At 40.2% G+C, this 26,115-nt stretch overlaps 1 protein-coding gene across 1 annotated transcript in view; it reads right to left on the reverse strand.

The window, feature by feature from the left end:
* Positions 1-26,115, reverse strand: part of CDH8 (cadherin 8) — a 390,981-nt gene that overhangs the window by 202,176 nt on the left and 162,690 nt on the right. The window lies entirely within an intron of this gene.

Raw genomic sequence — 26,115 nt, forward strand, 5'->3', positions numbered from 1 at the left:
GAGAGGCATTGCATTTGAGTGGAATTAGGAAAGGTGGGTAGAGTTTAACCGGGAAAAGAACAGCAGGGAAGGAATTTTAAGCATAAGTAAAAACAAAGTAGTCTGAGAGACTGTGTTAAATTCTGGGAATTACTGAAAGTGGGGAGAAACTGGAGAAGTCTGGTGTGCTAACAGGAAGCATGCTCTATGAGGGCAGGGTCCATGTCTTCCTCACTAAGTGTCGCACATGTAATGATTATGGAACACACATTTGCTAACTGAACGGATGAACAAATGAATAAATCATCTGATGATTTCATAAGGAATGGTAGGTATCACAAATGAGCTTCCTAGAAATAGATTCTAGGATGAAGATTTCTTGAATTTTTACTGAGGAGTCCCTTTGATCAGTGTATTAATACATATATACAGAATCTAGAAAAATGGTACTGCTGAACCTATTTGCAGGATAAAAATAGAGACTCCAACACAGAGAACAGGCTTGTGGACATAGATGTAGAAGGAGAGGGTGGGATGAATTGAGAGGATAGCACTGACATATATACACTATAATGTGTAAAGCTGGAGAAGGAAATGGCAACCCACTCCAGTATTTTTGCCATGAATCCCATGGATAGAGGAGCCTCATGGGCTACAGTCCAGGGAGTCGCAAAGAGTCCGACACAACTTAGCAACTACCAACAAATGTGTAAAGTAGATGGCTAGTGGGAAACTGCTGTGTAACAGAGGGAGCTCACCCTGGTGCTCTGTGATGACCTCGAGGGGTGGGGTGGGGTGGGAGGGAGGTTCTGGAGGGAGGGGGCATAAGACCACTCAGGGGCTTCCCAGGTGGCTCAATGGTAAAGAACCTGCTTGTCAATCCAGGAGCCACGGGTTTGATCCTTGAGTGGGAAAGATCCCCTGGAGGAGGGCATGGCAACCCAATCCAGTATTCTTGCCTTGAGAATCCCATAGACAGAGGAGCCTGGCCATGGGGTCTCAAAGAGTCAGACACAACTGAGCAACTGAGCGTGCATGCATGGCTGATTCATATTGTTGTATGGCAGAAACCAACATTACACTGTAAAGCAATTATCCTCCGATTTAAAAAATGAATATATCTGTAGTATATATATATATATATATATATATATATATATATATCTGTAGGAAAGCGAAAGGACAAGCCTGGGTAGAAGGAGCACTCGGGCAGTGATGCAGTTACAACAAAGACCTCAGTGGACTCCCCTCTAGAGTTGGGATGGCCACTGAGGAAATCCATCCAAGGCTTTATACTCCAGCCCTGACCAGTTATTGGCTGTGGGAACCTCCCTCAGAATGGAGGCTTGGCCCTGGTCCAGGCGGCTGTCTTCAGCTAAGGAAGCATCAGCCCTGAACTGTCGACAGTCAGCACACCCCGCAAGCTGAGGGAAGTGTTTTAAACCTGAAGGGAGCGGAGCATCATTTCTCTTTGCTGAAACAAAGTAGAGCTTCTGCGAGATCTTGCCAATCAAAATCTTTTTGAAGTGTGTTGAATTATGGTCACTACATAGGAAAATGTAATGTTTCTCAAGCAGTTGATCATCCTGTAAAACTGGAATTTTTACTCGGCATGATGATTCAGAGGTTCTACAAAAATCTACAGCGAGAGATAAAAAATGCTCTGAGTGTCTGTTGTGTAATACATTCCACCAGACGCTGGGAACAGTATCAAAAAAATAAATAAATAAAGGCTCACTTTCACAAGTAGCTCATCAACTAGCTGGTGAAATGAGCACATGAAAGTACAATATTTGCAGTTATTTGAATATTGTGTGGGATGGAGAAGAATTGGAGGAAAGACATTCCAGGTGAGAGGAGGATAGTAAGATAGACATGACTAGGTTTCTGTTAGGAAGAGAAATGTCTGGAAAAGGCAGTCATTAAAACTAAAGTTGGAGATGCAAACAAAACAAAATATAAGGGCACATAAATGTCAAGATGGGGAGAGTTGGCTTCATCCTGTAGAAAAGAGAGGAGATCCATCATTTGCAATCAGCCCTACACTGACGTAGGAGGCTCCTCCATTAGTACTTCCAGATTCAATTGGAGGCAGACATATAGAATGTTAGGAGATGACACAAGTTATGAGGTTTACAGTTATAGTCCAATTCAGTTCAGTTCAGTCGCTCAGTCGTGTCTGACTCTGCGACCCCATGAACCGCTTAAGTGATGATAAAACATTGACACTGGGTAATGACAATAAACATGAGTCTCAGTGCTGATTTCCTTGTTTTGATCTTTGCACTAATTTTACCTAAAATGTTCAACTGAAGGTAAGCTGATGATGCTTTTAAACTGTGGTGCTGGAGAAGACTCTTGAGAGTTCCTTGGACTGCAAGAAGATCAAATCAGTCAGCCCTAAAGGAAATCAACCTTGAATAGTCACTGAAAGGACTGGTGCTGAAGTGGAAGATACAATACATTGGCCACCTGATGAGAAGAGCCAACTCATTGGAAAAGACCCTGATGCTGGGAAAGATTGAGGGTAGGAGGAAAAGAGGGCGACAGAGAATGAGATGGCTGAGTGGCATCACTGATTCAATGGACATGAGTTTGAGCAAACTCCAGGAGATGGTGAAGGACAGGGAAGCCTGGCATGCTTCAGTTGATGGGGTTGAAAAGGCAGCAGACACAAGTTAGCAACTGAACAACAACAAAGCTGAGTAAGGGGTATGCCGCTGCTGCTGCTGCTGCTAAGTTGCTTCGGTCATGTCCGACTCTGTGCGACCACATAGACGGCAGCCCACCAGGCTCCGCCGTCCCTGGGATTCTCCAGGCAAGAACACTGGAGTGGGTTGCCATTTCCTTCTCCAATGCATGAAAGGGAAAAGTGAAAGTGAAGTCGCTCAGTTGTGTTCAACCCTTAGTGACCCCATGGACTGCAGCCTACCAGGCTCCTCCGTTCATGGGATTTTCCAGGCAAGAGAACTGGAGTAGGCTGCTATTGCCTTCTCTGGAGTAACGGGCATACAGGAACTATTTTTGCAACTTTTCTCTAAGATTAAAATTAATTCAGGAGAATTTTTCTTTTTTAATGAATCACAAGAAGAAGAGTCAAGATTTACTAAAAGAACTGAGTTCAGAGACTAATCTGAAAGGGTGAACTCTTTCTTCCCTGCAGAAGGCCATGAGATAACTTTTGTTTTTGTTTTGCTGGGTTGTGTTTTCACTTAGATTTTGTTTTTAGGAGAAATTATTTCCCCCATTATGAAATAATAACACATTAACAGAAAAATAAAGTCAAGCTCTGTATTCTGTGTCAGGCTGTTAGTGAGTATGTGCATTTCATACCCATCTCCATTTAGCCTGGAAAAAGAGAAGTGATAAAGTGAAAAAATTCTGTCATCAACAGAGTTACCTTCTAGTGGGGGGACTCTAAAATTAATAAATGTCTTCATAGAGAAAATAAATAAATCTAGATAGTGTCTGAACAATGACAAAGCCTGTGTATATGTGTGGGGTGAGTGTATTTTTGCAGAGTAACATGGGGTTCAGGCTCCCCCGGTGGCTCAGCAGTAAAGAATCTGCCTGCAATGCAGCAGACCCAGGTTCGATCCCTGGGTCGAGAAGATCCCTTGAAGAGGGGCATGTTAACCACTCCAGTACTCCTGCCTGGAGAATCCCATGGACAGAAGAGCCTGGCTGGCTCTAGTCCACGGGGTTGCAAAGAGTCAGACACGGCTGAATGACTAAGCAGCCTCAGCAGCAGCGTGGGGTTAAGTTTCACAGATGGAATGTTTCTATATGAAATGTTCTGATATAAGTACCTTTTCTCTTCAGACCAATCATTTAACTTGTCTTCTCCCCAGATTTCAAGTCTACAGCAAATGTTAGAATTACTGTGAGGGTCCAACAAAATAATATAGATAGGGGCTAGAACAGAAATTACCACATGCTAAGTCTTTGAGTACCAACTCTGCTTATGCGTTAGTATCCAGCTTTGAAAAATATTTAGATCCCTAGGGTCACTTTCAAATCTGCGGGAGGACAATACAGGGATGATGGTGGAGCACTTTTTAAAGTCTTCTCAGGCAATTCTAATGTAAAGCCATAGTTCAGATAAACTCTAGTGGAAACCAGGCTTTTTGAAATTTAACTTCACTCTTTTCCATAGAAGCATTAATTTTCTATCCTGATTACTGTGAAGAATTTTTGCTGAGATTTGTTTATAACATGAAGTAATTTTTAAATGACTGCTGAATGAATAGTCATGGAGATTGCTCAGTTGCTCAGTCATTTCTGACTCTTTGCAACTCCATGGACTGCATGCAGCCTGCCAGGTTCCTGAGTTCCATCATTTTACATGCTCTGCTCTGTGACTCACTGCTTTCATATACAAAAGCAATAATCTGGGGATTTCCCTGGCAGTCCAGTGGTTAAGACTTCTTGCAATGCAGGGGACAGGAATTTGATCTCTGGTCTGGGAACTAAGATTCCACATAACTTGGAGCAACTAAGCCCATGTGCCAGAACTACTATGCCCAGGAGCCACAAGTGAAAACTCCATGTAATGCAACCAAAGATCCTACATGATGCAATGAAGATTCTATGTGCCACAACTAAGACCCAATACAGCCTAATTAATTAATCAATTTTTTTTTAAAAAACAATAATTTTTATTCTTCAAACCTCAAAGTTTTGTGCAAGAAACAAATGGGATAATAGTAAGAGAGTAGTGGCTGAAAAGGTAAATTTAGAGTCAAACTGTCTTGAACCAGAACACCTGTTTTATATTCCATGCTCAACTTTTATTAGTTCTGTGTCCTTGCCCAAATAACAAAACTTTCCTAAGCTTGAGTTCTTTAACCTGTAAAAAAGGAAGTTAATAGAAATTGTTATATTCTAGGCTTATTGAGATAAATATAATAATGTATGTAAAGAGTATGTGTGCATGCATGCTAAGCTGCTTCAGTCATGTCCAACCCTTTGTGATGCTATGGACTGTAGCCTGCCAGGCTCCTCTGTACATGGGATTCTCCAGGTAAGAATACTGGAGTGGGTTGCCATGCCCTCCTCCAGGGAATCTTCCAGACCCAGGGAGTGACCCTGCATCTCTATGTCTCCTGCATTGGGAGATGGGTTCCTGACCACTAGCGTCACTTGGGAACCTCACGAAAAGAGCATAGAAGGGTTAAATACATATTATTTCTGAGAGCTTATTGTCACTATAATTACAGGCACATTATATGTATATGAGATACACATATACACTTTATGTGTATATGAGATATTGAATAATAAACTAGTCTTTTACAATTTTAAGTGGTGGTGGATGTTGTAATTATAACTAAGTGTAGTTTTGCTTAGTCATTTTAATAGTAGCTTTCTTTCACTGGAGAGGGTGTGGAGAAAAGGGAACCTTCCGACACTGTTGGTGGGAATGTAAGTTGGTGCAGCTACTGTGGAAGATAGTACGGATGTCCCTCAGAAAACTAAAAACAGAAGTATCATATAATCTATCAATCCCACTCCTGGCATATATCCAGATAAAATTATAATTCAAAAAGATAAATGCACCCCTATGTTCATAGCAACATTATTTCCAACAGCCAAGATATGTTGACAACCTAAATTTCCAACAACAAATGAATGGATAAAGAAGATGTGGTACAGTGGAATACTACTATATATACCACTACTATACGGTGGAATACTACTCAGCCATAAAAATCGAATAATGCCATCTGCTACAACATGAATGCAATAGAGATGATCACACTAAGTAAAATAAATCAGAAAGACAAATACCATGATCTTTTATATGTGGAATCTAAAATATGACACAAACGAACCTACCTATGAAACAGAAAAAGAATCAGAAACATATAGACCGGTGGTTGCCAAAGGGGTGGGGGTGGAAGAGGAATGAACCGGGAGCTTGGGATTAGCAGATGCAAACTGGTATATATAGAACAGGTAGACAACAAGGTCCTACTGTATAGCACAGGGAAATATATTCAATATCCGAGAAAAAACCATAATGGAAAAGAAAAAAATAGGAGCTTATTTTCTTAAATTTGGAAGAGGAAACACAAAAGACATTCTCAAATGCAAGTTAAAAAACACACAATCTCACATTCACCCATCCAATCAATTTCATATCAATTTCCTCTGTGGCATAAAATTGCTGTGGGCGCAAAAATACAATGTGTTTTGATGCAGCAGGCACAAGACCAGGCCCTGGGCACATCCTCAGTATAAGTGTCTTAGAGTTACTTGAGTGAATCGCTCCCATATTTGAATGTCACATCTCCCAGTCCATACAAATGCCACACACTTGCCGAGAAGAACCACTGGGCTGAGGACTGCAACAAAGCTAAGACAAGCTTTTATCCACATCCTCCCTCAAGATCTTTCTGCCTGATGTCTGGCTTCTCGGGAAACCCGCATCCTTTAGCTTCAGACACCAGGAAATGAAAAGGCAGCCCTCCTTTCCGTCAAGGATGGTATTTCTCCTAACAGTGATTCAAGACTGTTGATGCACCTGTACACTGGAATAGATGTGCGTGGAGGTTTTGTGGATGCATTTGTCAAGTGATTACCCAGAGGGGGGGAAATGGATGCTTTGAGGTTAATCTTGCAGCAGAAAAGATTTCTAGTCAAGCTGCGGTGTAGGCTCCTCCACGGAAATGCATGCAGAATGCAGACCACGGAGGCAAATTGAAAAGTGTAAACCTTGCAGGATAATGTTTCTTCAAAGCGGCAAGTGTTGGTGTGTGATAAATAGGACCCTGAGTAATACCCAGGAAATACAACAACAGGATTCTCTGTTTGTGTTTTCATTTGGAACTGTTTCTGTCCCTTGGTCGACGGTACAAGAGCCTCATTTAGCTAGTGACTATAAATTTGACACCATGCCATTTCTCCAAGAAAGCCCCTATTATAATCCAACTTGATTCGGATCCTAATTATAATAATATAGCTGTTGTATTTCCAGCTGTTTTTCAACAAACATGATCCCTGTCATCACAATTCATCCTGCCAGTGTCAAGTCAAGTGTGAACGACATCAATCCCAAGGTGAAGTCCGCTTTTAATAAACCCATATTTTTTCTGCATTTAGCTTCTTGGTTAAGTGCAATTGGCTTGGATTTCAATTAACATGGTGCTCCCAGAATCCTTTGCCTCTGGCCATACCTGAAAGTTCCCTCCCATTAGCAAAAAAACCCACACGTCTCCCCCCTATAATGACAGCACACACTACAAGGAAAATTAACCATTAAAATTTTTACACTGTCAGGGTAGAGGTTCCAGCTTGCTGACAAACTAAGATGAAAGGCCTTCGGGAAAATAAGATGTTGGGGTTTTGGGTAGTGCGGCTCTGTTAGCGAGGCTCTACTTTTTTATGAGCAAGTCAGCACACCAATTCTGCACATTATTCAGAAAGAAAAATGCTGGTGCTGACACCCTGAGCAGAAAAACAAAGGCCTGGTGCAGCGTGAAAATGCGCACACTGGAAAAGCTAAAATCCTTATGATGAGAAGAACACAGACTCCATTTGCAAAGACTCATTTGCAATACATTTTCAGAGAATAAGCATTTCAATAGCAGGTGAAAAATAAAACAGCTGAACCTTCACACTAGCTGAAACTCAGAAAGGTGTGCATAACTGGCCCTCCCAGGAACATCTCCCATATCTGACTTGACCTTTCGGCTACCCTGGTCCAAGTTCAGTATGGACAATCCCCAGACAGGGTAACTGGCATTACCATCTGAAAATACATTCTTTAAACAGTCATACTTTCCAAAGCTCATAGGCCTAACAGATAACAGCAACCTATGCAATGCCTTCATTATTTTAATAAAATTGAACCCTCAACCCATTTCCCCTCACCTTCCTTATTAATTCCCCCAAGCAGTAGGCAACACAAGAGGTAATGGGGCACAGGTGTTGCTAATGACAACCCTTTTGGGTTGCTGTTGCACCGCAAAGCAATAATTTCATGATACAATACCCGTGTAACTTGTTGACGTTTAAATTATCGCTTACTAGAAGCTGAAGCATCTGGCCCTGGAGGTTTTAAATGTGTCATGCGAAATCCAATTTTTTTTTTTAGTCTTATCAAACCTGGGATTTCTGTGCATGCACTTTTAGAAGTTTTTTGGTTTTTTTTCTGTTTGTTTGTTGGGTCCAGGCAGAGACCTTTTATACTTAAGAAAAAAATCAGAGAAATAAATGCAGGCAGCCAATATTCCTTTTTCTTCACATCTCTCTAACTGATATCACAGGCTTCAACATTCATTTCTCCGGAAGGGACTCAAGAAAACTCCCCAAGTAGGGAAGATGACCTAAACCTTACTGATATTTTTCTTTTCCCATTTTGCTATTTAATTATAGAAGACATAAGCCAAATATCCAAACCTTTACGGGGTCTTTGGAGGAGGAAGAGGATTAAACATGAATCAGTAAAAATTTCAGCTTATTTATTTTAACCCTGTACATGGAGAATTCCTCCCCACCTAAGTTCTGAGGGAAATAAAGAGTGAATTGCACCATCTGACTGTTCATTCGCCTATAAGCAGGAAGGTTTCCACTTCCTTCTAGGAATCTGTGCTATGACCTACAGTTGGTTAACTAGGAGAGTTACATCAGGGTGCTAACAGACGATCTAAGCTTCCCTTTGGGTGGTGATCCATCTCACAATCGAGCAGGAGGACGAGGCGGTGTCCGCTTGCCCTGTCACTGCAGAAACCTCCCTTTGAAGACACACGGCACATGCTGCGACCTCAAACAGTCACTCCCCACGCAGTCTTCTTCCGCAGAGGCCTAACCATTGCTCGCCGGGTGTTTTCCTGCCATGCCAACTCAGCCTGTAGCTCAGAGCCACTGCCAAACTCTACAGGCTCCAAATTGAATTTATTATGGGAACAGGGACAGACTCGAAACTGCAGTCGGGTGGATGGACAGCACCGAAATGTATCCTGTCATTTCTCTGGCTCTGTTTTGGAACATAAACTCGGGAAATAAAATGCGGTTTCCAGATTATATTCTGGAGCATTTTGAGGTATAAACAGTTTTCTAACTTAATGAAACAGCCCATACAGACTTAACAGGGTGTTTTTAAAATGAGCCTGGAAGTTTCTGGAACAATTAAACACTTCAAAAGACACACTAGAGCACACAGATGTCTTCTCTTCACCCATGCAGCATTCCAGCAAACATCTGTAATGTGCGTCGGGTGAGAGAAATGAAAAATATTGTATGAAAATGTGTAACTGTAAAATCTCAGCCCTTGTTTACTATGCACAGGAGAAAAAATGCCTTCTGGATCCCAGGCAAACAACGCCAGGATGGTGGCCTACCCACTGCTTCCGCAAACAGATAATGAGGACAATTGGAGGCCTGGTTGTGAAAACTAATAAGCTGTCTGTTTTATAGTTTCATGTGTATAAATAAACCCTTCCAGAATTGGAATGACTCTTTTATAATATAACAGGGCGGGGGGAAGGGTATCTTTTCTTTTCTTAGGTGGCCTATTCCCAGCAAGCAAGCCTTTGCTGTTCTGTTACCTATGGAACAAAATCCTATAACTGCTTAAGAAGTAAACTAGCATCATTTATGCTTAAGACTGACAGCTATTTCCAGCCTGACCTTGCACAATTATGCTACTGGTGGCACTGCAGGCGTCTTCCACAACGTGTCAGGACTGCAGTAGGTGGAAGGCGCCGTTGGTTCTGTTGGTTCTGTTTTATTATCTGAGTTCGTTCATTCACTCACACAAAGGCGATTTGCATAGTATGCACTGTGTGCAGAGCTCAGAGCTAGATGCAGAGGGTCCAGGAATGTGCAGCAGAGCCCGAGTTGCTGTCCCAACAGTATTTGAAGTTTCTTTTAGCAACGCCTTCACATGGTTTCACTTTATTACAGGAAAGTGTGCAAATCTTTGTTAAGTTTAGAAGGCATGATGCAGTGGAAAACTCCTGTATACTACAGTTGTAAGGTTAGAAGATTTTGTTCACATTATCTTATTAAAAGACAGATCATATTCTACATCATTGATTTGCCACTCTCACACAGGGAGGACTTTTTTTTTTTTTTAACATCTTTAAGGTTCAGATTCTTAATCTAAAAAATGGGAATACCACCCACATCAAGTTCTTATTCTAAGGCTCCTTAAAGCAGGGGTCCCCAGCCTCCGGGATCTAACGCCTGATGATCTGAGGTGGAATTGATGTAATGGTAAGAGAAATAAAGTGCACTGTAAATATAATGCACTTGAAATATCACAAAACAATCCCCTCACACTCGTCCTTGGAAAAGCTGTCTTCCATGAACTTGGTCCCTGGTGCTAAAAAGATTGGGGATCGCTGGTATAAAGACACCATACAATCAACACTCCCTGGGTGAGGGGACACTGTATAAATCACAGCCCTGAGCTCTCAAGGGCATGCTACTACTTTAGTGAGAATTTGGGGCCAAGTTGCATGAGAAAAAAGAAAAACATACAACCACGGCACTAGCTGTTCATATTTTATTCTTTCAGAATAGGCTTAATTTTCTAGTTAAAAGACAGGACTTTAACATTTTTTCAGTAGCATGATCGTGGCTACCCTCCCTCTCTTTCTTTTTTTTCTTTTATCCCCTAGCTTTATCGAGGTATAATTGACCAAAAAATTGCAGTATATTTAAAATGGTGTATAACATGATTTGATATGCCTATACACTGTGAAATGATGACCACAATCAGCTTAATTAACACATCCATCACATCACAGAGTTACTTTTCTTCCCCCTACATGTGAAATACAAAATGAGTGACTCTCCCATCAAATTGCAAACCCGGCAACATGAAAAGCCCCTCAGCCGCTGTGCTATTGGGAAGGGAAAGTCCTAGACAAAACAGGCCTAATTGGGCAATCATTGCAGAGCTATGGTTTCAAAGAGATTAAAAAAAATAATAATAAGTATTCACTAACTCCTACGAAATACGCCATCCTACCTAGGGGTTGTCATACTGAGTGAAGTAAGTCAGACAGAGAAGAAGAAATATCTTATGGCATCCCTTTTATGTGCAATCTAAAAAGAAATGATATGAATGAAGTTATTTACAAAACAGAAACAGACACACAGACTTACAGAACAAATTTACGGTTGGAGGACTGGGGAGGAGAGGGGGAAGGGATAGTTAGGGAGTTTGGGATGGACAGGTACACACTGCTCTATTTGAAATGGATGACCAACAAGGACCTACTGTCCAGCACACGGAACTCTGCTCAATGTTATGTAGCAGTCTGGGTGGGAGGTGGGTTTAGGGGAGAACGGATACATGTATACGGATGGCTGAGTCCTTTTGCTGTCCATCTGAAACTATCACAACACAGCTAATCAGCTATACTTCAATATAGAATAAAAGGTTTAAACAATACGATATTCTTCATGTTCAGCCAGCTAACATTGAGGTGAGCTGGACTAATCTGTTTGGGCCCTTTGTTATTGCAATACATTTTTATTGAGCTCTTGTGATGTAGCAAGCCTTCTTTAAGGCCCCTGAGAAACGATAGAAAATCCTTGCTTTCTTGAAGGTAGTGGGAAGGTAGAAAATTAAATAACTAACACAAATCATGTAAAATGATAAAGTGCTGTAGCTGAGGGACTTCCCTGGTGGTCCGGTGGTCCGGTAGTGAAGACGCCTGCAATGCAGGGATGTAGGTTCGATTCCTGGTTAGAGAACTAAGATCCCACATGCAGTGGAGCAAGAAAGTCTGTGTCCTCAGCTACTGAGCTGGCACACCACAAATAGAGAGCCTGAATGCTGCAACTGAGACCCAACACAGCCAAACATTTTTTAAAAAGGTGAAAGAAACGACCTGAATAACACAGGAGGGGCAACTAAACAACTATAGCAAGGTTTCTGAGTGGAGGGGACACTGATATTGAGATTAGATTTAAGAAAAAGGGTGATCTTGAGTCAAGGTTCAGAGATGGGGTTGCAAATCAGATGGAACCCCCATGAAAGAGGTTAATCAGACTGGAGCTTAGAAAAATGGAAAGTTAGAGACGGGATTTGAACAGCGTTTTTATACCAATTACCCAGAATTCACTAATTTTCCCAACTTTTTTTTTTCCCAACACACTTGCTCAAACAAGCATATTCCTATGATTCCCTAATACATCCACCTAAGGTCACACCCAGATTCATGATTTAGTTGATTCCTGAGCTGAATCATTCCTTCTTCTGAACTCTGAAAATACCTTTTTTGGACTGTCTCTCGGGGTACCTTTTACTTTTATATATAAACTGCAGTGCATACATATTTTCCCCTTTCAGACTGAAAGTTTCTTCAAAACAATATTCTTTCTTATTTTCTCAACGTTTCCCTCTAATCTTCTTCTCCAGAATTAACTCCTTCCTCCTTAATGTAGCTTCATCCCTTTATCACATCATAAACACAGCTCTATGCTGTCCTATTTGTACAAATGCTAAGGACGGCCTAGGATGAAATATTTATTCATTTAATCTTTGCAGCAAGCCTTTGAGCATTTGTTATGATTATCTCCTTTCAAACAGAAAGGGATAAATCCTGTATTCAAAACCAGAAGTTTCCAAACTGGCCCTCATTACTCTTACATAAGCATAGTACTCTAAGTGCAGAGAACATGGCCTAATGTCTGGTTTTTCTCCCTAGCATCTCAGAAAGTGCCTTGAGTATAAATATCTATTAAGTGAATAAATGGATGAATGCTGAGTTTCTTTAGGAAGAAATATTTAGAAATGAATACAGCAGGTTGATCCATTGATAGTTTTAATTAGATGTTATTTTTATTGTTTTGCCCTATTTTCATACTGTTAATTGTTGGTGAAGAAACAGTAGAGATTTCTGTTCCTCTTAAAAGAGAGTAGTCATGGCAGAAAACAACAAAATTCTGTAAAGCAATTATCTTCCAAATAAAAGTTAAAAAAAAAAAAAAAGTGTAGTCATGATTTTGTCTTCCTAAAGAGAAGTTCACTTTTGTGGCTGTAAACAAAAGCTAGTATGATATCAAACCCTTATGTAAGCTCGTGAAAAGTTTCTATAGAAGAAATGATGGGGGATTTGCCTGGTGACCCACTGGTTAAGAATCTGCCTTTCAATGCAGGGAATGCAAGTCTGATCCTTGGTCAGGGAACTAAGATCCCACATGCTGAGGGGTAACTAAGCCCAGACACCGAAACTAGAGAAGACCATGCCCCACGATGAAGAGTTAGCATGTCGCAACGAAGACCCAGTGCAGCCAAACTTCAAAAAATGAAGAAATGACGGACTGCCTCGAGGGTGGAACATGTCTTTACCAGGAGTAAGCGCTGTCCCAGGGACTGGGAAGAAAGACAAAGAGGGCCGGTCCCAAGAGTGATAGGTTGGAGCCTGCTTAGGGTTTAGAAGCCTGCACCAAGAATGTCTGCCATCACATCCATGAAGGCTGATCATTAAGAGCCTAAGTCTGGGAACCAGGCATCAAAGCCAAGTTTATCATGGAGTGAATGAAGAGCTACAAGGCTCCCTTCCTCCCAGAGAAAGTACAGGCCAGCAGAGAACTGGATTAGGAGATTCCATGAAAGCACACATCAACACAGTCACTTGATCATAAAGGGTGGTAGAAATATCCAGGGATGAGTTGGTGATAGAGGATGGAGAAGAGGTGGACTCTCCTGCCTGCCCTTAGAGCTTGAAGCCTCGTAGACCTGTTTTTGTGTGTGTGAGGAGTCAACCCCTCTGGAGTTGAGCCACAAGTACTTATTCTCATGGCTTTCTGCCCATCTTGCTAGTATGTGCTGAAGAAAATTCTACTTAAACCAGAGAAAATAAGTAGAGATCGCATTTCTTGAATCTGAGCCACTCCTTGCTAGACGTTCCACTAACATTACATAGGAAATCCCTTTAATCTCTATAAAAATATCACAAACAGGGTACCATGGGCTACTTTTTTTGTAACCCTGCCTTCATATGTTGCTCCCTCATGGATCAGAGCCTTGTCATGGCAAACGGGCTAGTGTAACTCAGTGGCATTAAAAAAAATACACAAAAAACTAAGATCATAGCATCCAGGCCCATCACTTCATGGCAAATAGAAGGGGGAAAAGTGAAAGCAGTGACACTATCTCCTTGGGTTCCAAAATCACTGCGTATGGTGACTGCAGCCATGAAATTAAAAGACATTTGCTCCCTTGAAGGAAAACTATGACAAACCCAGAGAGTATATTAAAAAGCAGAGACATTACTTTGCCAATGAAGGTCCATCTAGTCAAAGCTATGGTTTTTCCAGTAGTCATGTATGGATGTGAGAGTTGGGACTATAAAGAAAGCTGAGGGCTGAAGAATTGATGCTTTCAAACTGTGGTGTTGGAGAAGACCCGTGAGAGTCCCCTGGACCACAAGGAGATGAAACCAAATCAACCATGAATATTCATTAGAAGGACTGATGCTGAAGGTGAAGCTCTGATACTTTGGCCACCTGATGCGAAGAGCCGACTCGCTGGAAAAGACCCTGAGGCTGGAAAAGATGGAAGGGAAAAAAAGAAGAGAGGGGCAGAGGATGAGATGGTTAGACAGCATCACCAACTCAAAGGACATGAATTTGAGCAAACTCCAGGAGATACTGGAGGACAGAGGAGACTGGGATGCTGAAGTCCAAGAGGTGACAAACAGTCGGTCACGACAGCAACTGAACAACAATATTCACATGTTGAGTTCCAAACCCTCAATGGGATAGTATTAGGACATGGGACCTTTGGGAGACAATTAATTCATAAGGGTAAAGCCTCATAGTGAGGTTAGGGCCCTGATAAGAAGAGGAAAAAGACAGCTTGCTTCTTCTCTTCTATCTCTGCACTCTACCATCGGAGGACACAGCAAGAAAATGAACATCAACAAACCAGGAAGCAGGTTCTCACAAGACGCCAACTCTGCTGGCCACTTGATCTTGGACTTCCAACTTCCAGAATTATGAGAAACAAATGTTGTTTCAGTCACTGTCTATTGTAATTTTTTATAACAGCCTGAACTGATGACTAAGACACAGAGGATGGGGAGGGAGGGATAGTCGCTCAGTCGTGTCCAGCTCTTTGCGACCCCATGGACTGTAGCCCACCAGGCTCCTCTGTCCATGGAATTCTCCAGGCGAGAATTCTGCACTGGGCTGCCATTTCCTTCTCTAAGACACAGAGTGCCTCTGTCTTTTATTACCAAGGTCTAGTTTATAATTGGAGAAGCTGGCTTTCAAGTCCAGTTCCATCTGATCCAAAGACAACATTTCTACTCTATTGAAAAGAAAAAGGCATATATCATTCGTCCTTTGGTACAAGTATATTTAAATTAAATTTTACTTATCATAAAAGCAGAGACGGTCAGTCTGAAAAAGGAGAGATATTTCTTGGTCCTAATCCCAATTTCTGGTTAGGACAGGGACAGTGAGACCAATATTTGTCTCCAACTATGTGTTACACACTGTGCAAGATCCTTTATCTTTCCTTATTTATTTTTATATTCCAAATACATCAATTAAGCTGAAACGGTTGTCTCCATTCTTAGATGGGAAAACAGGCTCAAAGAAGCTAAACAAATGTATTAAGACATATACTTCATAAGTGTAGAAATACAATTCTGTTTCATTTTCCCCTGAGAGTTCAACTCTGGAGTTCTAGCATCTTACTGTATATAGCCATAGGTTTGACCATCTAACTAAGGAATTCACACATATACAACCCTGACAAATAATTAACAACATGAGGGCTACTGATGAAAATTTAGCCTTGGCATAGAGATCTCACCTCAAAAAAAAAAAAAAAAAGATTACCAATTGGATTTAAAACCCAAGTCAATTCATGTCAATTCCCAACCCCATCTTTTGCATCTCTTGTGCTATTAGCTCATTCCTGTCTACAGGGATTCCTGGATGCCAGTTGGGAGTCTGTTTTATTCTCCCCAGTTCATCCTAGAAGATGTATGAGAGGAAAGGGGACTTCTCCAGTAGTATAGGATGAAGTTAAGTGTGGCCAAATCAAACAAGCAGAGCATAGAAATAAAAACACTAGAAGAATTTGGTGAGATCATGGCACCTGCATGCTTGGAGAGAGTTGGGAAAAAACATATTGGAAACTCTACATGCCTTAATTAAAATCATGGTAAAACCAAAAGAATACATGAAAGACGAGGCACTAACTTCACCAAAAAAAATGATCAAAGATCTGCCAAAATCTTGAGGGTTATTTTTTTTTTCTTTTAAACTGGGAGGATGGAAACCACAAAAAGGTAGAGAAGATGAGACAAAGAGAATAAGACTGATGACACTTTTAGCCTGACGAGGTACTGATGAGTCTGATACACACCACACCTTTAAATAGCTTAACAGGAAAACCGAACTAGTATTTCATCTCTTCATCTGCAGTTGGCCTTTGTATCCTTCTTTCTCTTTACTCTCCCTTTCTTAGTCCCTTTTCATTCTATGGATATTTATTGATTGATATATACTCCAAGCCTGTGCTTGGCGCTGGGGTATGAATAGGGGTATGAAGTCCCAACCTTGCCTGGTGGTCCCGTGGTTAAGAATCTGCCTTCCAAAGCAAGGGGCACAGGTTTGATCCCTGGTTGAGGAACTAAGATCCCACATGCCCCATCAAGGGGCAACTAAGTGTGGGTGGGCCACAACTACTGAGCCTGCTCTCTGGAGACCTCACTCCACAACTAGAGGGAAGCCCAGACACTGCCACGAAGATCCCATGTGCCGCAATGAAGACCCAACACAGCCATAAGTGAATAAATAAAAAGATGTTTAAAAAAAAAAAAAAGACTACAGGTCCTTCCTGGCCTTTGGGAGATTCACAGCCTAACAGGGGGAGAAGCGTGGAAGAACCATCTCTCCACAGGCTGTAATGTAGGGTGGGTTCCAGGCGCGCGTACAGAGATGAGTCCAAGTCCTTCTGCTGGGAATGATGGTGGGCAGGTTTGAGATGTATCAATGAAACCTTCCCTGCTACAAGACAGGGCAGGTAACTCAACTTTAAGGGTATTTTGTGATTTCAGAATTTTGACTTTGATATCAGCAATGAACAGTATATGTGTGTGGAGGTGTGTCAGGTTTTTAAATCTGCTCTTAAATCTGGATCATATTAAGGTAAGACCGCTTCCAAATCGGGGTTTTATTTAGAAAAGGACTTACTGTGTGCATCAATTTATTTGCACAACTCATTTGGGAATATCAATATTTTCTTAGATTTGTTTAAATTTTAATCATGCTGAGAAAAGTGACTGTGCTAGGTTCCAACAAAAGGTAAAAGCAAAAATGAGCAGATTTGAAGAACATATGCAGAGAATTTGGGGATACATCAAAGAAAATCCCAATTTCATTTTTAAAATAGCCAAAATGATAAAATAAAATTCTAACCAACTATATTCCCACTCTTTTCACTTCTTCCTATTACCACATTTAAAAATCTTAGGTTGAATAAGAGAACAGACTGTATATGCTTTTCAACAGCTATGCCTTTCCAACTATATTTTACAACATCTATGGCTTTTTTCTCTTTAACATTTATACTACCTTTGTGTTTACCCTTTGGGCTAATTTGTAGTTGACCCTCGTAATAGAGCCCTTTTAACCAACATTTTGTGACAGACAATCATTGATTTAGCAGTCTTGCAGAATGCCTTAAAAATCAATGTACCCAGAAGAAGGAACTGGTGGGACTTCATAATATCACATCTCGTTTTTATCACAAATTTCCAATTTACCAAGTTCCTGTCTCATTATTTATACCAGACAGGGCATGCTGATGAGATACACAACCCGTTCTGTCCCTTTTGGCAATCCATTTATAACTGAAGCACAATTAATATCTTTACAGCTGTTCTCCAGGCAGAAGGAAAAATGTGGCGGCAAAGATTCTGTACATGTTTCAGTATAAATGTGCGAAATGAGGAACACCAGGATATGCCTAACAACAGTGGAATCTGGGTTTTTCTTGTTTTTAAACTCTCTGGAGAAATATTTTCAAAATAGTATTTCATACAGGAAATGAAGTTACCTTTAGTATCTCTCTAGATTTCTCAAGAAAATAATTAGGAGTCAGGAAAATCTTTAAACTCAAACTTCATACATGATGCTTCATTAAAAGAAAAACATTAATGGGAAAAAATCCACAAATTTCTTCAGAGGTTCGCATTATTTCAAACTTCTTTGAAATATCCATTGTCAATTGTTTTATTTTCAAATATTAATCTTCTTTTTTTAATTAGATACTGATAGTTGCCATCAAATATACAGAAACCACCATGATTCTGGTCCATATTGATTTAATTATCTCATTTATCTTCCCAACCCAGGGATCGAACCCAGGTCTCCTGCATTGCAGGCAGATTCTTTACTGTCTGAGCTGTCAAAGAAGACCCTTGAGACCTCACACAAACCCTAAATATTACACTTAAATCACATTTAGATTCCTGAAAAAGGATAGGAATTCCTATAACAAGACAGGCACCCAATAAATGTTTGTTTTTCATTCATCAATCTACTCAATTATTGCCTTCCCTGGTGGCCCAGGCAGTAAAGAATGTGCCTGCAATGCAGGAGACCCAGGTTCAACCCCTGGATCAGGAAGATCCCTAGGAGAAGGAAATGGCAACCCACTCCAGTATTCTTGTCTGGGAAATCCCATGGACAGAGGAGCCTGGCGGGCTACAGTCCATGGGGTCACAAAGAGTCAGACACGACTGAGTGACTAACACAACTCAAATACAGATGAGTTTCTATATTGATACTTTTAGAATAAGTGTATTTGTTTATTTACTGGAGTATAGTTGATTTATAATGTTGTGTTAGTTTCAGATGTACAGTAACGTGATTCAGTTTTACGTACATATATATTCATTCTTTCTCAGATTCTCTTCTATTTTAGGTTCTTACCTTGGGTATAGTTCCCTATGCTATACAGCTGTTATCTCAGTCATGTCTCTTTTGGACCCTATGGACCATAGCCCACCAGGCTCCTCTGTCAATGGGATTCTCCAGGCAAGAATACTGGAGTGGGTTGCCATTTCCTTCAGGGGACCTTCCCAACCCAGGGATTGAACCATGTCTCCTGCACTGGCAGGTGGATTCTTTACCACTGAGCCACCAGGGAAGCCCTGTGCTACGGTAAGTTATTGGGAAAAAACTACCAAACAAGGCAAAATACCTGTGTCCCTGAAAACTATAAGATGCTGATGAAAGAAACTGGAGATGACACAAACAGAAGGAAAGATATACCATATTCTTGGATAGGAAGAATCAATATTGTCAAAATTGATTCTCCAAGGCAATCTATAGATTCAATGCCATCTCTATCAAATTATTAATGGCATTTTTCACAGAACTAGAATAATTTTATAATAGCATGCACTCTGGTAGTTAGTACAGCCAGTACAGTATGTCAGTCAGGAAAACAAAACAGATAGATACACAGATAAGATAGAAGGTTGATACATAGACAGAAATTGATATAGATATACTCAAAACATTTGATTTAGCAATTTCACCTCTTGGAAATTATTCTAAAGAAAGAATTCAAAATATGAGCAGACTTTCTTTCTGTTACATTCTGATGGAATAAAAAATATTTACTTTTAAACACTTAGAATACATTAGTAATATGTGCAATAAATATAAATACAGCTATAGTTTTTTTTTTTTAACCCTGAAGATAAAATAGGTTACACAAAATTAAAACAACCAAAGACAAATAAGAGAAACATAATGACTATTTAAAAAAAGAGAAAGAAGAGAAAAAGAAGGAAAAACTCAAATGTTTAGCTAGGGGGCCTGGGTTGCTGTTACTGAGAGATGTAGGATCTGCAGTAAGAAGCTGGTTCTGATAGCAAACTGCATGCACTCTGCAGTATGACACTGTGCTAGGTGCTATGTACGTGCTCAGTACTGTGTACTAAGCTATGCTGCTCCTGTATGCCTAGAAGAAACAGAACTCATCAGCTATTTGAGAACAGAACGTGGAGACCCTCATAGGACAATATTTTGAAGCCATCAAAGTACAGTATGTCAGGAAATAGAGCAGTGTGTCCAGAGCTTGGGAAAGAAGACTGCTTGGAATGAATGACTCCTCCCCCAGGACCAGAATCCCCTGAGAAGGTGAGATTAAAATGCAAATAGATCCCTAGGTCCTACCCCTGGAATCTCAGAGGAGGAGACAAAGAATATACATCACACTCGCCCCCCCCCCCCACCACAAGCCCCTGGAAAAGTGCTATTTGTGAGTTAGGAAGAAGAAGAAGGGTCTCATACACCCTTTAAAAAGTTATATGTTATTTCAAGTTTTTAATTACAAAAATAGTACATACTCACGGTGGGAAACACACCTCTTTTAGTCAAAGAGACACCTTAGGAGGCCCAGAAGTGAGAAGGCTGGGCTTTTAGGACAGTGCAAAGAAGTGTTAAGAAGTTAATTAGCACCTGCATCATAAAGAGCTCTCAGATACAATTTGGGACAGACAGGGGGTCAAACAATGTGGAAAACACCCAGGAGAGCCTGGAGAATGGTGAAAAATAACAGCTTAAAATTCACTTTCCTAAGTATATAAATGCACATGTTGTGATTTTCTGTAGAGCTAAGGCATCGGGACATTTCTAATGCTCTTTCTATAATTAAGTGTAGCTTGTCTGAATGTATGTCTTTACTAATGGACATAAATGATGCAAACAGTGGCTAATACACAAATAATAAAAAGATCAGTCATTTAGACAAGCACAAGTGTCCGGTAGACTCTAAATTTACCTACATAAGCCTGAGGTAGGCTGAATTTTTCATCCTCTCTTTATTTGCTGGCATATCCCCCAGGCTTGCATTATCCCTAAAAGGAATAAAAACATCTGTAGCAGTGTTTTCTGAGTTGCAAACCACACAGGCTACCTAATGTAGAAGCCCACTGTGAGCTGGTTCAATATGAAATTCCCAGGTTCCACAAAGAATTTCCTGTAGAATAGTACACATCCACTTGTCTGCTCACAAGTAATTAAAGAGTTGTGTGGCTCACAGTAAGCTCGCCCCGCATTTATTATATTTGGTAAGTACTTTCAAATAATGTCTTGAATCAATACGAAATGCCCAACTGAGCAGATTATTTCCCCAGTGGAGTGGTTCCATCATTGTTGCTTTTTTCCTAAAGCAGCAACTGAACACAGAGAGGTTACAACAGAAGAAATCTTGTCTAGGACCACACAGATGGTTGAGGCTCCTGGGGTTTAGGATTAGGGAAATAAACCCAGAACTTGCCTTTGTGGAGACCCTAAGTTCAGAATATTTGTGGACTTCCCTGTTGTTCCAGTGGTTAAGAGTCTGCCTTTCAATGCAGGGGAGGCAGGTTCGATCCTTGGTCTGCAAAGATTCTGCATGCCTCAAGGCAGCTGAGCTCATGTGCCACACTACTTAACCCAAGCTTTAGAGCCTGAGAGCCACAACTACCAAGCTCATGTGCCGAAACTACTGAAGCCTATGCACCCTAGAACCCATGCTCTGCAAAAAGAGAAGCCAGCACAATGAGAAGGCTTGGCCCTGCAATGAAGAGTTGCCCCCGCTCACTGAAACTAAAGAAAGCTTGTGCATAGCAATGAAAACCTAGTGTGGCCAAGAAAATTAATCAGTTTTTTTTTTTTTTTTAAGAAGAATATTTGGATGGACATGTCTGAAAAGCTGTAGTAAGTTAGGCAGCCAAATTAGGTGACGGATCCCATAGGTACAAGTGGACAATTACAAACTTGAAACTACTTTGAGGTCTTGCATTCTTTCTCAAAATATATCATACACTTTCTGCATTTCATTCTTAATATATCACCATTATTTCTTTAAAATATAAAATAGTTTTGCAAAGCCTTTGATAACACCTCAGAAAGATGTGTCAGGCCTCTCTTATTTTGTTTCTAGAATCTTTTGGCACCCTACCAGGTAGAGATGCCAAGTGGAATGGATTCCAAGTAAGGAAATATGGCGCAACAGTCAGCACCAGGCAGGTAGTTCTCAGAGTGTGGTCCCCATGCCAGCAGCATCGGTCTCCTCCAAGGATGTGTTAGACATGTAAATTCTCAGCTCCACTCCAGACCTACTGAATCATAGACTTTGTGAATGAGGCTAAAATATTATATTTTAGCCAGTCCTCCAGGTTCTGCTAATGCACCCTCCAATTAAGGGAACTTTGTATTGAATGAACAGTAGCAACTATTTAGGACTTCTCCCGTGGCTCAGATGGTAAAGAATCTGCATGCAAAGCAGGAGACCCAAGTTCCATCCCTGGGTTGACTACACGAGATCAACATAGCTATCCTTGACCTAAAAAATAAAGCCACTAAGATAATGTGTTATATAATGCATTAGCTTCTTTTTATAACTTTACAACCTTCTGAGTAAGCTAAGACCATTGTGAAGTTTCTAATCTTATAGAAAAGTAGACTGAAAAATTTCCTTAACCTCTTTGTGTTAGAAAGTTGTACAGAAAGTACCAATATTCCAGCTGCTGAGAATACATCTAGGTGTGCTTCTTAACCTTTTAATCTATGCTCCATTTTAGTGTAGTGTTAGTAAGGCTATAACTCATAAATTCCCTTATTTTCACCCAATGCCTTCCAGTAACGATGGTGTCTTACCACCAAATGGCAAGGTGTCATGACCAGAATAGCTCACTTTTCTTTAGGATAGTAAATTGAGAAATACGGGATGCAGTCTAGTTTTCATACTAATCTTATATTTAACTCCTCCAGAATTAATATATTGTAACACATCTAAGTACAGTTATTAAAATTACATCCTTTGTGAAATTTTGAGTGAGAATTAAATAAACATAAATTTCCAGGCACATAATTTCACAAATCCCTTAATAGCTGGCAATTGCTGCTTCCTATCTCCCACATTAGATTTGAAGACTCCAGGTTCCTCATATCATCAATCTGCTCCCTATTTGTTGTACAAAGAACCCACACACTTCAAGGCTTTAGAATGTCCAAGAACCCTGGATATTTTGTTGGTATGACAGTTTTCATACCTTCAAATAACCTTCAAAATGAGGTCTAAGCACACTTGAATTCATTATGAGGGAAACAGCCTCTGCTAACTTGGGCTTAGCTCATTTCTCTCTACATGTTTGTTTGAGGGACAAAAGAAGAAGGAAGGGAACTTCCCCGGTGGTCCAGTGGTTAACACTGCCCTCTGAATGCACAGGGCTCAGGTCCAATCCCTGGTCAGGCAACTAGATCCTGCATGCCACAACTAAGACCCAGCGCAGCCAAAAAAAAAACAAAGCAGCAGCAAGAACTATGAGGTACTGATCACAAAATAGCATTCTTATACGTGCATTCTCACAGCTAAGACATTCTCCTTTCTCTTCATTAAAAGAATATTTACCAATTGACCACCAAGAATATGCTCATTTCAACTTTCCATTTGTGTCTGTCCCTTTCCCTTTAATTCTGATCCAGGCATTATCCTTGATTTAGTGGGAAGCACATGGAAAGCACATTTGGCATAGGGATCAGTATATGTGGAGCTTACGGATAATCAAACCTGGAACACACAGACTGAAAGCAACTTGCTAAATCTCTGAGTCTAATTTTCTTATCTGCTTTACCCACTTTACTGTACTCTCCTGGAAAAACGGCAGCCTAACAAAGATATACAGCCCTATTCAACAACATATGAAAATCTCATGCAAACATTAAGACATCTATAAAGATAATTGTGGTAAATATATTTACACATTAGGTGTCAGTTCCCTTGCATTTTAACTTCTCTCTCTGTCACCAGTAAGAGAAGCCTTTTTAGACACCACCACATCTATAAAACCTATTGAAATCAGACACAATTACTTTAAGCACCATTATAAAGAAATAATTGTATCATCTTCCAGAACAAGACTACCTGACGTTGTACATTATGGTTGAAACTGACAACTCATGAGGAAGTGAATGGGGAATGTGGAATTCTTAAAAAAAGAGAGAGAGAGAGAGGCTTCCTAGGCATTTGTTGAAACTCGATACTTTGGAACTTGAATTGCCTTGAATCAGAGCCCACAATATAAATAATTTCTCACCCCCATTTTTGCCAAGATAATACAAAATTAATGATCTCGCATGTCCCTGTATAGACTTTAGAATTTGCACATATTTCACTATCCATGTATGTATATAGAGAAAACTACCCTAGACAGAAAAGCGAATTCCCTTCAGGATAGAATTTATATTTCAGAGTAGAGAGACTGTGAGGCAAGCCAGCTATTTTTGTTGTTGTTCCAGACTCTACACATTTTTCTCTTTGATTTGGAAAGAAAGAAGCATTTTCTCTCCAACTTAGACAGTATATATCACACAAATCCACACACAAACACACATATACTGCAACATATAGAAATAAGAGAGAATGAAGAGGAAGGGAATATGTGTATGTGAGGGGGAGAGAATAAATTTGTACAAAAGATATAAAATATTAAAGAACTTCTCTCTTTTTAAGGGTTAACAGAAGCATTTTTGGAAATTGCATTAATCTGCAATTCATAAACAGTAACTTACAAACTAAGAAAAGAGACTAGAATCACAGTTTTCAAAAACAGGTTTCTGTTTTTGGCCACAGTTGAAAAAATGCCATGCAAACAATCATGCCTCAGGACTTGCTGAGTGCAAATCATTTGTGCAACACGATGCAAAATGTGTGAACAGTGGTCCTGCCTTCACAGAGCTAGCCATCTAGTTAGATGTCAGATGAGTGTGAATTTCCTTTTGGACACTTGTTCCGTTTACCAGTGATGGATGGAAGAATGAGAAATGAATTCCATTTTTTCTCCCAAGGGAAGGTATCCTGAAAAACACGGCTCAAGAAGCACCTTGAATAAGTGATACCCAGGTTGAAGAAAAGCTTCTTCCCCTGGTTTAAGGGATTTCAGCATCACTCTAAAGGCTTTCGCCTGGGGATAACAGGAAGTGAGTAAAGCCATACATTAAAATCACTTGTGATTCTGATAATATATAGAAAGTAAATAACAATGGTGTGCTTCTCTTGGATGTACAGAATCCAGCTGTAGCTAAAGTGTTTGTGGGTAAGACTGAAGAGTCCAGCTCCAGCCTCGTTACACATTTGCTGTTAAGACTCTTAGCCAATTGCTTTACTGCATTTTCTTTATACAAAACAAAAACAAACAAATCTGCCTGATAGATCTGTGTGACTTCATAAAGTCAGATGAAACTGCACAGAACAATGTTGGTTCAGATAGTAGTTATGATCATGATGTTGATAATGAGGATGCCAACGATGTCAATTTACTGAGCACCTACTGTATGCAAGACACTAGCTCAGGTATTTTGTATGCGCTATTATTTTTCTTAATCAATAGATACTGAATACCTACCAAGTGTCATTGCTACAAGTACATACAACTTACTGTTTAAATATATTACTGCTCTCTAAATAATAGTAAAGGGATATCATGTTTAAAATAATATACTGTATGTGCAGAAAAGAGACATAATGCATCTAAATTTGTTTATTTAATGAGGGGCCTTCATGATTCACAGGTCTGCAGAGCCCTCATGTTCTCTGCTGCCCATTTCAGTTTATATTTAATATCTCATGTTATACATTAAATCCTATTTTATAACAGGCTATCTAAGTTACTGCCTGAAGATTTCGATCCCTTATATTTGAATAAAATTAATGTATCCATCCCTATGACCTGGGTAAGTTTCTAAAGCCACTGAAAATAAAAGAGGATACAGCAAATCGCATATTTCACTGTCTAAATTCTACACAGATGAGTTTCCTTAAAAGTAAGGGAGAGTGATAAATTGTTATTCCCAGGACTCCCATGATGCTCCTACTTCTGCTGACCAAATATTAAAAGATAATAACGAACTGACTCAATGGACATGAGTCTGAGCAAACTCTGGGAGATAGTGAAGGACAGGGAAGCCTGGCGTGCTGCAGTCAACAACAACAACATTAACTTCCTTTATATTGAATCATCAAGGGAAAGAATGTGACTGTTTTAGGACAAATTTATTTTAAATATGAGGGAGAAACTTGAGCAGCATAAAGAAAAAAGAAAGATAAGGAGGTCATGTGCATTTTCTCACTTAAACGAGACTTTCCTCATTTCT

Source organism: Cervus elaphus, chromosome 4 (genome assembly GCF_910594005.1).
Source record: "Cervus elaphus chromosome 4, mCerEla1.1, whole genome shotgun sequence".
Taxonomy (NCBI): Eukaryota; Metazoa; Chordata; class Mammalia; order Artiodactyla; family Cervidae; genus Cervus; species Cervus elaphus.